The sequence below is a fragment of the Cetorhinus maximus genome, chromosome 8 (genome assembly GCF_964194155.1).
Source record: "Cetorhinus maximus chromosome 8, sCetMax3.hap1.1, whole genome shotgun sequence".
NCBI classification, from domain to species: Eukaryota; Metazoa; Chordata; class Chondrichthyes; order Lamniformes; family Cetorhinidae; genus Cetorhinus; species Cetorhinus maximus.
This window is the reverse complement of record NC_135886.1, coordinates 117,972,617-117,986,165: the sequence shown is the minus strand read 5'-3', so window position 1 is coordinate 117,986,165 and position 13,549 is coordinate 117,972,617. Positions and strand designations below refer to the sequence as shown.

General features: G+C 42.6%; 1 long non-coding RNA gene across 1 annotated transcript; it reads left to right on the top strand.

The window, feature by feature from the left end:
* Positions 1–571: 571 nt before the first annotated feature.
* LOC144683329 (uncharacterized) lies at positions 572–12,803 on the top strand. The gene is made up of 4 exons (XR_013577238.1): positions 572–634; positions 1,100–1,187; positions 3,028–3,112; positions 12,109–12,803. It is a non-coding gene; the product is annotated as an uncharacterized LOC144683329 (long non-coding RNA).
* Positions 12,804–13,549: the final 746 nt, after the last annotated feature.

The following is a 13,549-nucleotide window of genomic DNA, read 5'->3' as shown; positions in this document are numbered from 1 at the left end:
ATACCACTGGCAATTTAGAAAAATGAAAATTCCCAAAGATATATAACTCTTTGACAAAGAAGATATTGCTCAGAGAATATTTTCATTAATAAATCAAAGGCAGAATCATTTATGTTATTATAGGAAAACTATCTAGAATTTCAGAGAGGAACACACTGACGTAATGGAGTGCAATTGCTTGAGCACATTTTAATCATTAATAATTAAATAGCTCCAAGCACATTTATGCGAGAAAACATCTTTCCTCACTATGTTGACTTCTGCTGAATTATGCTGCAGAAGCCAATATATCATCTTAGGTTTGACATTAATTTAATACACATTGTACAAAATATGGGTGTGGGGTGTCATATAGACTAGAAATTAACTTTAAATACCCCTCATCAAAGATGTAGAGATGGCAATTGTTTACAAACTTGAAGTAATCTCAATTCTATTAACAGCAAATAATCATTTTAACTCACAGCAGAAATCAGTGGGAGTGGTTTATAAACTCACGTGGGAGCCTTCACCAGGAGCCTGGCAGATTTTAGTTGCTTGCCTATTTCAGGGGGGGAAGCAGCAGCTGGCTGGTAGAGTTTTGAGCAGCCTGGGGGCTACACACTGGTCCCAAGAGAAGGCTGCTGGTAGTAAGGTAAGTCTGAGAGGAGGGGGATCTTGCAGCTGGGAGAAGGGAAATCCAGGTCAGCATAGACCTCCCTTTTGTTACCCAGAGAAGCTCTTACCTTTGTGAACCTCGCTGCCTTAAATTACAGTTTTACATAGTACCCTGTTCAGAAGATGATTAAATTGTCATTGGAGTCCCCTGAATGCCATGGGACTGACCCCATTTGCTTTTGGTAATGAGGTTTTTGCCAGGCTCTAGCAGAGGCCTTAATCTGCCACCAAAACCAGAGGCACTAAAATAGGGAATCAGCCGCTTCTCATATTATTTCCCACTGATCGAGGAGTTTAAATTATCTCTGTTTTTCCCATCTTTAGCAAGACTTTAATTCAATTTTGTGTTGTGTCAGTAGCACATGGGAAACCCGTATGTAAGTGTAACATGTCTATCAGTGGCTTTTCTATTCATCCACCCCCATTATAATTTTATTTCCAGGTTTCCCATCTAATCAGTGGCGGCAGGTGTAAAGTGGACCCACATGACGTGTTCTCAACTGCAGTACTGAAAGGGTTACTCCAAACAGGTAAGTTGAAGGAGTTTGGAGTTGGGAAGAGGAACGAGCAGTAAAATGGAGACAGATGGCCAAAAGCTTCACTTTGTTTCAGTGCTGCCTCCCTGTATGTGTTGCTGTGGCCTGTGAGGAGATGAAGGGAGTTACTGGGCTGGATTTTTCAGCCCCTCACTGCCGGGTGTGTTTTTGGTGGGTGGTTGGGGCGGAGTGGGGGCATGTAAAATGTGTTGGGTGGCTAGCGTAAAATGACGCGCGATGACGTCGGTCATGCATCCCGACGTCATTGCGCGATATTTCGTTCGGCGGGCGCGTGCCAGAGGCAGCTATGTGCCCACCAAAATGTCAACGGCTTATTAAGGCCATTAAAAAAGCTATTAAACTTCTTAAGAACACTGCCCGTCCAACCTTAGGGTTGGCGGGCAGGCGAAGAGCCCAAGCGATCTTCACATTCTTCAGGAAACCTCATCCACGGGCGGGGGTGAGGTTTCCTGAAGCTTTTATAAAATAAATAAACAAAATTTCCTAACTTCACAAACATGATCTAGCTCATGTGACACTGCTGCTTGAGGGGACATGTTTAAATAAATATTTACTTCATTTATTAAAAGTTTTCTAATCCATTCAATCTCCCTGAGGCAGCTCCGTGCCTCAGGGAGATTGCTGCAGTCTTTAGTGTGCATGTGCGAATGAGTGCAGGCCCCGACTCTCCCTCCTACTCCCGCCTGCACAGGTAGCGCTGAGCGCTACTGGCCGCGTGTTATGCTGGGTGGGCCTTAATTGGCCCGCCTGTGTAAAATGGCGGCACGCAGCCGTTCGCGGGCTGCCCTGCCTGCTCCCGCCCGGCCCTCCCGCCATCGGAAAAATTCTCCCCCTTGTGTTTTTGCACTGTTGATTCCTGGAAGGATCGTATGCCTTTTCTAATAGTTAACCATATAGATATCTGTTGGCTCAAATATAATTGCCCTTACACTGACACAATATCAATTGAACCAGCAGTGGGTTTGTTTCATTTTTGCAAAACTAACAGTACAAGTTGAGTTGCTGTTGAATTGTCAAAGGGCTCGAACTCCATGATAAACTGGTTAATGCGTTACTTATGTATGGTGACTGCATAGCGCTATTATTGAAATTGTCTAAAATTCATTAGTGTATTGAACATGTAATATAACATCTGACCGTGATAAATAGAATGGACAAATACACATTTTTATTCAACAATACACCTTTAATCATTGGGTACCAAATAAAGGGGAAGATTGGCTTAACTTTTGTCTTTAGCCCTGCTCATCCAGTGGAAATCAGAACTAAAATTGTGACAATTTATATCCTCGGGTCTTCCATTGGGTTGGGGTTTATCCTGCTCTTTTGAGTAGGCAAGAGAGCATCCTCTAGTAAAACTTCTTTAAGTGGGCTAAGCAGGTCATCTCATTTATTTTCTTGTTTTCTTCTGGGCTTAGTGGAACAGGGGACTTGATGCTCACCGTTAGGAGTGCTCCCCTGTCCTGAACATCTCTCCCATTGGCCTGACCATCGTGCCCTCCCAGCCTCCCTCCCAGTGACATAAATGAGGTATATTGGGTCCCCAGTGGTCTCTTGGTGCCCAAAATCCTTCTCAATGTTTCCTGATGGGCTCCAGCAGGAGACTGCTGGAGCCAATACAGGTGTGTTCTGGGAGCTCAAACCTCCTGGGCCTCACTCTGTGGAGGATTGAACGATTCACCATCTGTCTTGTGCTCCCCCACAGGATGCAATGTCCCCACCAGTAGTGTGTTGTGTGTAATAAAGACACAAAGATGTTTATTAAGATGTACTTATTAGACATAGTGAATCAGTAGATCTTTATTCCCTGCAGGTTATGGCAGTTGCCATCAATTTTCTTTGAGTTATTGCTTTCCATGAAGTGAAACATTTCCAGTAAGGAATAAACATTTCACATTGTAAGTTAAATATTTTTTATTTATATTCATTGTGTTTGCCAGCAGTGTGGCAATGTTTAACAATTAACTTATGGCTTGAAGATAGCAGAATATTTGTTTTCATTCCTGATTTAATGTTGTGAACTGATATATATTTTATGCTTCTAATCAAATACTGGTAAGTGTAAGGAAAAAAAGGTTGCACTTATATATCGCCTTTTACATCCTCAGGATGCCCTTGATGCTTCATAGCTAATTAATTATCAAGTATAGTCACTGTTGAAATGTAGGCAGCCAATTTGTGTACACCAAGCTATTACAAAGAACAATGAGCAGTTAATCTCTTCCAGTGGTGTATAAATAGTATGGACTGGTTGGACCGAATGGCCTGTTTCTGTGTCACACACCCTATGTATGTAATAAATGTTAGCTAGGACACCAATTCTTGAAATAATGCTCTTGCAGCTTTTATATTAATCTCAACAGGCATGCAGTGTCAACATTTAACGTCTCCTACTAAAAGTGCCACCTCTGACAATGCATCACAACCTCAGTACTGAACTGAATTGTCAATCTGAGTTATGTGCTAAGTTGTGGAGTGGGGTCGATCCCACAAGCTCCTGACTAACAGACTAGAGTGCTACCACTGAATCAAGCAGACACTTTAAGAGCTTAAACCCAATGAATTTGCATTACATTTTACCAAACATTATTGATAGAGTTAGAGACTTGTTGAATACTGTGAATAGATTACATGACACATTGGTCTGGAGAGCTATTGCCATCTTGTGGTGGATGAAATGGAGGCTTAAATCACGCATGATGAGTATGATGCAGAACATCTCACACAATAGCATGGTGATGTTTTTGATGTAAATTACAACAATGCCATTTCATAATTACATGAGAGAAAAAGGCCATTAATTGTAACAATGACAATCTTCCCTTAAGTTCAGTCAACATGGAATAACAGGATAGAGAAAGGCCCATGACAGTGTTCACACATTGTGCATGAAAGCCAGAATAGGGGTATGGTGAGGTTGGGAGTGGGGAGGAGGGAGTATGGGGGGAGGAGGGTGTAACAGGGGAGAATGCAGCAAGTGGGGAGGTAGGTGTAAGGAGGGAGGAAGGTGTAAGAGAGGGAGTTCGGAAGGGGTGATGGTGTTTGGGGGGGGGACATCCACCCGGTCAAGACCTCTCAGGAACTTATATGGTTCAATCAAGTCACCTCTTACTCTTCTAAACTCCAGCAGATACAAGTCTAACCTGTCCAACCTTTCCTCATAAGACAACCTGCCTATTCCAGGTATTAGTCTGGTAAACCTTCTCTAAACTGCTTCCAATGCATTTACATCCTTCTTTCAATAAGGTGACCAATGCTGTACACAGTACTCCAGATGTGGTCTCACTAGTATTCTGTATAACTGAAGCATAACTTCCCTACTTTTGCATTCAATCCCCCTCGCAATAAATGTTAACATTCTATTAGCCTGCATTTTGCGACTCATGCACTAAGGCACCCAGATCCCTCTGCATTTCAGAGCTCTTGAGTACACGGGGCATAATTTCTAAGTTTATAGAGAATATGAAGCTCAGAAATGTAGTAAACAGTGAGGAAGACAGTAACAGACTCCAGCAGGACACTGATGAAATGGGTAGATCCATGGCAGGTTAAACCTATTACTGTTAAGTGTGAAGTGATTCATTTTAATAGGAAGAATGAGGAGAGGTGAACTAAGTGGAACAATTTTAAAGTGGTGTAGGACAAGGGAGACCTGGAGGTATATGTGCTAAAATCTTTGAAGGTGGTAGAATAAGTTGAGAAGGCTCTTAAAAAAGCCAATGGGATCCTTTGCTTTTTTTTTAAGAATTATGGGGCTTTGAGGAAAGAGCAGGGGAGTAGGATAGCTCTACCATAAAGCCAGGAGTGGCACAAGGGGCTGAATAGCCTCCTTCTGCACAAGAGCTTTCTATGATTCCATGATTCTAAGACTTAGGACTGAATTTAATGACCATGGCAGTGGCTTCGTTCACAGGCCAGAATGCTGGTGGCAACCCACTGCAGCCATTTCTGGGAACCCTGATGGGATTAAATCCTAATCAGGCATTTACCTGCTTAAAATCGAGGTTCCCAGGCCTTTGCAAGTGAGGATGCCGCCTCCAAGGGCTGCTGGCCAATCAGAAGCCAGCAGATCTTCATTTCCAACAGTGCCACTGACTGCCATCAGAGCCTGCTGTGGGGCACAGAATGACCCCCTGCCACAACCCCCCTACCAGTCCCCCCACAATACCAGTGGCGGCAGGAAGAGGCCCTTAAGGGCCATTAACTGGCCACTTAAGGGCCTCAATTGACTTAAGGGCAGGAAAGCTGACCTTGACTTTCCCTGCCCCTGACTTCATCAGGTGGTGGGTTGGGGGGGTGGGGGCGGTGGTAGTGGAGTCAGGAGGGGGAGGGGCTGGGCTCTCCACACTGCGCTTTCTCTTGTGATTAAATCACCTCCTGCCTCCCAGCGTCCGGGGTGAGGAATCATTTAATGTCGCCCTAGGCTATGAAGTATGGCCTGATTAAAAAATGGAAAACTGGATACAATTTTATACATAAATGGGGTAAGCAATATACACAGAATGTATGGAAACAAACAAGCTGCAATTTGCTGAGGAATGAAATGATCCCCCAGACATAGGTTGGGAATATGGAGACAAAAATGAAAAATAAAGGAAGGCAGAGAAAGAACTCTGAACAGGAAAACATGGGAGTGGAATAGCAAAGCAATAGTTAATACAGGAAACTCTGGGACAATGCATGAACAAATAAACTAAATAGAAAGAAACCAGATGAATTGTGAAAGATTGCTGGGAAACAGAGACACTTAACCAAATTGCAATATGTTCCTGAATGTTGAATAGATAAATGAAAGACGAACCGTGGGAAGCAATGGCTGATAAGGAGTGAAAACAAAACCAATATATTGAACCAGACAGTGGTCAGAAGCTCCATCAGCAGTTAAATATCACATTCCCAGACAATGAAAGGAAATAATGGGGAGTGAGAGCCAATTCAGGTTTTATTCATTTTGACTTTATAACATTTTTAGTTGTAGTCATTTAACACAATATAGCAGTTAGTGACAAATTCTAATTTGCCTACACTGTTTGCCTGTAGCACAAATCGTGCATAAAAATTCTGAAAAGTGAAAAAGCTGTTTCATTGGATCTGAATGATAAGAAATCACTTACCCTAAACGTGATGAATAATTGATAGAATTTGAAACATCTGAAAAGAGAAGGAATTGTCATGTTGCAGACATGTTACCATCAAATGTTGTTGATGTGGAGAAGTATAACTGCCTATTTTTCCTCCTGTATCAAAGAAGACAGAACCTGCATTTGTATAGCTCCTTTCATGACCATAGGACATCCCAAAGCACTATACAGCCAATTAAGTACTTTTGAAGTGTAGTCACTATTGCCATGTAGGAAACAACAGTGTACTCCCATCCTCCTGTTATATATGCGATTTACAGAAGGATAGTTATCATTAGCCTGAAATGCAGATGACACACAAATAATCAAAGTCTGGAGGCTACTGTTCACCATATTTGTGAGTGAATTTCTGTCAGAATATTTAAAATTTGTTCATGGGGCGTATGTGTTGCCCTTGAGATGGTGGTGGTCAACCGTAGCCTTGAACCGCTGCAGTCTAAGTTGTGTTAGGTTCACCCACGGTGCTGTTAGGCAGAGAGCTATTACTTTACTTGCGTTTTTAAGGGAGATGCTGATTATTTATTTTAAGCAGTTTAATATCTCAAAAAAATCAGGAAAAGTCAAAATGTAGCCTGTGCCAACCGTACGCGCAATCATCAACCCATCTCTACACAGTCCTTTGGGAGAAGCATTCTCCTCAAATATATTTGAGGAAAAAAGCTCTGGGAAATTCTTCTCTGGATCCTGAAGGTGATCAAACAAGCCAAATGGATGCCAAGAAAATTGCTAATGGAATGATTGCAAGTACCCTGCCACCTACTGTCTAACTTGAGAAATTCTCCAATTCAGGAAGTCATCCAGCTCCCCTTTGAAGGGTTAAATCCACGTTTGTGACATGTTTTGGTAATCTGATCTGAGGCCAATGACTCTGTGAAAAGTAAGGACTTCCTGACGTCTATCCTAACTTTTTGATCTGGAATTTCCTGAAACTTTTCAGCAGAATGATATCAAAATGGAGTTGAATTTCCGTAGAAATTTGCATGTAACTAAATTTACGCTGCAGCTTTGCTCTGCATAGTTTTGCTCAATCATGTGCACTGCTTAAAAGATAATTTGCCGAAAACCTCAACTGTTTTTCAGACCTGCCACTCTCCCACTGCAAAGGACAAGCTCACACAAGTTTCCAGCATTTACACAAATAATACACTGGTGCAGATTTATACCCCAAAAATGAGGTGCTGCAGAATCTGTAGGTAATCTGAACGTAATTCAGCAGCAGTGCTTTTTCACATGAGCTTCATTGACACTTTGATCGCTGAGGCCTGCACGAAACTTAAACAAAGTACTGTCAGACTCTGAAACCAATAGGAAAGAAAATCAAGCCTAGTGTATAACATTGCATTCTTTTGAATCTGAATATTTGTACTGATGGAACACCACTTTTTAAATGACTACCTTTCACGTTCTCTTGATTATTTGTTCAGCTAAGGAGCTACTTAAACATTGCTTTCCAGTTTATGTGCATGTATAATATTTGCTTTAATTCCATTTTGGCACTGAAAAGTCATCTGAAAAAGATATTCAGTCTGTGAGTCTGTTGCATTTATTATATAGATATGGAATTATTTAGTTACAGAGAGATTCTGCGTAGATTTTCAGGAACATGGGGCTTGGTTTTCAAATCGGGACCTGGAACTCAAAACCTTTGGTCCTGACCCTCATGTGACGCAGTCTTCAAATGTTAATGTCCTAACTGGGCCGGAGGCGAGCTTGGTGCCCAATTAGTGGCACTGAGCTCTGTGAGGAGATGCCTGTTGAAGTAGGAGCATTAAAGGTACATGGCAACCATGACAGGGCCTGCCATTCCCTTGCACAATAGAAGAGGCAGGAATTCGGAGGGCCAGATGTCTCAGCACTCAGAGAATTGACCATAAGGCCAGCAAACAGTACTGTGCCTGATCTCGCAGCGAAATCCCTGGTGGCAACAATTTTTCAGGTTTAAAAAAAAACTAGTGTGTACCACTCTGTTGAAATTTGGTGATTTCCACTTTGAAAAATCGGCTCCTGACCTTGCCTGGCCCCTTAACAGGCTCCCTGAGAAGTTTAATGGGCCGTTATATTGCAGACGAGTGGGCTCCTGGATCATTCCGCCAACCCTTTCTTTGAAAATTGCCTTAATCATCCCGGAGGTGTTGGGATCCAGTGATAGCGTCCAGGAACACCATTTTCAATGTGTAAAGCAACTCTACCCCTCCTGCAATTAAAAACTCAATCCGCCCATGGAATTTACATTGACAAGAATGTTTATCGGATGTTATGGAAGTGGAGTCTAGATGTGGGGTTTGATTTAATATTGGAATCTTACAATTTCTGTGTAGATCATAATTCTGGTACGAATAATAAGAGTATTGCATTCATTGACATTGGATTGCGCACAGACTCACTGTGGTAATTCCTAAATCAGTTATGACTACCATTCACTTGCACTGAGAGGACCGCCTTAGTGATGTATTACTGCTAGCCTTTGTTCATAAAAGATAACAAAATTCATAAAAAGAGGAACATTCCTACCCTCCGGGCTCCACAGTGATAAAAGTAATAAAGTTAGCACCTTGCTTTCAGTTATCAGCCTTTAGCAGTCCCTTTTAAGGATCTTAGGTTTGGCTGCTTAGAGCCTAAGAAGCTGATCACAGCATGTATGGTACATCAAACCCAGTATTTGCGTACGCAAAGGTCCTAATACCTTTTTCAGGCTTGTGCCCTGGATGACTAGAAAGAAACTCTAAACAATATGACAGGTCTGGCTTTTCTGGTGCAGAATCAGCGCACACAGGCTTCCCACCATATCAGATCCAGAGGTGCCCATTTTGCATCATGAAAGGTCATCTGTTAAGCATGAAGGCTGGCAGGTAGACAGTGAGAGCAAGGGTCCCCATCATGCTTATGGGGGCAGGAGGATGGGTTGAGGGATAGAGGGCTAGAAAGTTGGATGGACCAAGAGAAGAGTCCTGTCAACCTTGTGGAGTGGAATCTTTAGCTGAAGACATTTCCGAAGCACTGGTATCATCGCCAGAATATATGCGATGGACAAACTGGGGGAAAGGAATGGAGTATTGAAAGACCAAGGTGGGAAAGATTATAATTCAGGTGGCTATCAGAACAGTGGGCAAAAGCTATCATTTCCCAGCCCACTCACAGAGATAGTGAGACAGAAGTCTAGGAAGGAGAGGGAAGAGTCAAAGATTGATCATGTAAAGATATTGGATGGTTGGAAATTTGAAGCATAAGTCACACAATTTTCTGGATCAGGGTGAGGACAGGAAATGCCACTAATGCCACAGTCATCATGGAGAAAGAGAGCGGCGGAGGCACTTGGTTCAGCAAAGGGAGGAGCATCTTTCTGAAAATGAAGGGGTGGCAGGGCCTGCTGGGCATGCAGCTGAAGATCCACCGAGAACCATTGCTCAAAGACACTTTGCTAGACCCAGGGTCTATAGTTAACGCTTGTCATTCCTGCAGATGACTGAGAACCAGTGTCACTGAGGACCGTGCATGCCCAGGGAACTGGTTGGTCATCTGCTGCAAGATTTGGTGCTATGGGGACATGGAGGGCATTCATTACCAGTGACCATGAAAGTGGCTGTGGCGCTCAATTTTTATACCAGTGGCTCCTTCCAGGCCTCCACAGGCGACCTGTGCCGGGACGCCCTTTAAATATGGTGCTTGGATATGGAAGGCCTGAGGTGATGGCGAGGTGGGTGAATCAGATGCCACTCCGCCAGCGATCCGGCATGGTTCCTGTAAGTACATTATTAATCAGGCACTGGGAAGGGGACGATATGATGTGAATACCTGCCATTGCGGCCGATGGGTAAAACGACAGGTTTTACACCAGGATCACAGAATTCTAGCGGCACAGAAGGAGGCCATTCGGCCCGTCGTGTCTGCACCGGCTCTCCAAATGAGCCTTATGACCTAGTGCCATTGCCCTGCCTTTTCCGCACTTGGAGCAAATCTGGGATGATTTCACCCACAGTGTGGGGAGACTAGCTTCACAATTCACTCACTACTGCTGGCACAAGTACACCGATCAAAGGGTGCATTATTCATGCCCGGTTTAGTACAGCACAACCAGTTGCAGAGTAAAGCTTCCCTTTGTGGTGCCGTAGTCATGTGTCACTGCCCCAATCTCCAAGAAGAGCATAACCTACTGGAAGAAAGCTTGTCTTCTGCCGTGCTGTCTCACTCTGAGTTTCATGTCTCTGCTGCTCCTCTTCATCTCCTATTATTATGCACTCACATTGCTGTTGGCAAAATCATTCCAGCGGCTTAGTCCTTTTGAATTTGCTGATGGAGTGATGGGGTGGGGGGATTTGAAAATATTTTGGGTATTCTGAGACTGACAGCACCTTGGCTAAAGTATAGTGCTGATTTCAGTAAAACAAGAAAAATGAAAATAAAATCACAAATAACATTATTACCAAACTCCAGGAATATGTTATGTTGATATCAGGTTATTCTAGACCATGTGATGTCTAAATTTTGGACGGAAATCTAGATTAGTGCATTATTTATGCACGAGCTGCTCTGCTGTTTAGGGAGTGTAGCTATGTTAATGAGCAGCAAAAGATTTCAGCGAATGTATTTTGGAAGTCAAGAAAATTCACCCACAGAAACATTTTGGTGTAAAGTAAGTATAAATCAGTCATTCGTAAAGTTACTTGGGGGAAAAAACAGCATAGTTACACTCCAACATTTCAGAAAATTCTGGGCTAATTCACTACTTATGAGTTTACACTCATATTTCAGTTGTATGCATAATCAGGGAAACATTTATAAAAATTAAGCAGGCAAATAGAGAAAGCAGTATTATGAAAATACATATCCTGGTTTCCTTTTGATGGGATATGTGAGACTGCTACACTGAGACAAACAATAATGACATGGATTAATTACATAATAGAAATTAGCACCATGAGAGACTAATTCCCTAGCAAGAAGAAAAGGAAACCAGGAAAGAATGTAAATACAATATGATTATAGACAGTTCTTGCAAAACACATCTGGTATATTCTGGTCTGGACTGGTGAGGCAAAGGTTATTCAAAGGACATTAATTTATCATGATGTTAAAGGGCCAGATTTAATTCCAGGCAGGTGATAAGTAAGCTACGGGTGGAATGCCTTTCTATTGGTAGGAGGCCTGATTCATTATGAACCTTAGCTCCAACATAAGGTCAGAAGTGAATGTTTGCTGTCATACAGATGTACTTTATGCCAAATAATGATTTTTAATCCACTGGCTGGAAATCTGAATTGAACTTTTTAAAAACAAACTTTTTAAAAACACAGAGACTAAAGCGATTTGAACTCAGAACCCAAGATGACTAACCCCAATTTGCATTACTATACATTCCACATTCCAGTTCATTGAAGTAGAGTCAGTCTGTCTGCAAGAGAATCAAAGACAATGACTTCAGGGGAGTGTGAAGGACTCACATCTCCTGTCTCAATAGTAAGGCACCTATGACAATCACCTGAGCTATTCAACTTTTGGAGATGGGCTATTAAGACTAATCACTTGGACAATGGGACCCTGGCTATGTTAGCTTCTGGACAGAAGCTAATCAAGTGAACTTTGAAATACACGGACAAAGTCCTTTTTTGAATCTCCCTAGCAGTTGGAGAAGGATGATCACATGACATGCCAACCCTTTGTATGTTTTAAGCACATGTTTTCTCAACAGAACTGAGGACAAGATGCTTAGACCTAAATGGGGTCTCTCATGTCTCTTTATTCCTTCGACTCACCAGGTAAGCTTTGACGCTTTTTTGCTAACTGTGATCATCGAGGGACACCCTCCTGCAGACAGAGATTTCTAAAAAGAATCCAACCCAGCACTACCGTCTCCCGAAGAACAACCATCTCAGTTGTCTCCATCTTTGAATCAGAAGCATCTAGAACATCGAATTCAGCCTGAAGCCAGCCAAGTCACCAAACTACAGACTATATATTATTTTAAACTATTTTTACGGACACTAATTTGGCTAACTTATTCTTCCCTATTCTGTATTTGTGTTTGTGTAAACTTTGAGTTTGTGTGTGTGTGTCTAAGTCGGTGTGTATTTTATTATTTTGCTTATATCTGTGGCCACAAGAGCAGGTCAGATGCTAGGAATCCTGTGGCGAGTAACTCACTTCCTGACTCCCCAAAGCCTGTCCACAATTTACAAGGCACAGGTCAGGAGTGTGATAGAATACTCTCCACTTGCCTGGATGAGTGCAGCTCCAACAATACTCAAGAAAATTGACACCATCCAGGACAAAGCCGCCCGCTTGATTGGCACCACATCCACAAACATTCACTCCCTTCATCACTGACACATAGTAGCAGCAGTGTGTATCATCTACACGATGCATTGCAGGAACTTGCCAAGGCTCCTTAGACAGCACATTATAAACACACAACCGCTACCATCTAGAAGGACAAGCGCAGCAGACACTTGGAAGACCACCACCTGGAAGTTCCCCTCCAAGTCATTCACCATCCTGACTTGGAAATATACCGCCGTTCCTTCAGTTTGCTGGGTCAAAATCCTGGAACTCCCTCCCTAACTGCACTGTGGATGTACTTACACCACATGGACTGCAGCGGTTCAAGAAGGCAGCACCTTCTCAAGCGTAGCCAGCAACACCCAAACCCCATGAATGAATAAAAAAGTACAATAAAACTTCTTCCTTTGTTAAACATAAGAAAACCTGTTCCTTTGGTTCTTTTTGATCATAGTGCATAAACAGTTGAGTATTCACTGAATTGATAAGCATATTCTTTTCAAACAAAAATAAACCAGTCACGGTCAAATGCGAAGAGGGCAGAGAGGGGAGCCATTTAACTTCTCCTCACCTGGTTGTAACATTGCTGATCATTGCACAGCATTCATTACCATTAGCAACTGCTCAGATACTGAAGCAACCCATTTCTCATGCAGCAAGACCTGGACAGCATTCAGGCTTCGGCTGATAAGTGGCAAGTAACAGTCACACCACAGTGCCAGACAATGACCATTTCCAACAAGAAAGATTCTAACCATCTCCGCTTGACATACAATGGCATTACCACTGCTAAATCCTCCACAATCAACATTCTGGGAGTTACCATGGACCAAAAACTTAACTTGGACAGCCATACAAATACTGTGGCTACAAGAATAGATAAGAGGCTTGGAATTCTGTACCAAGTGACGCACCTCCTGA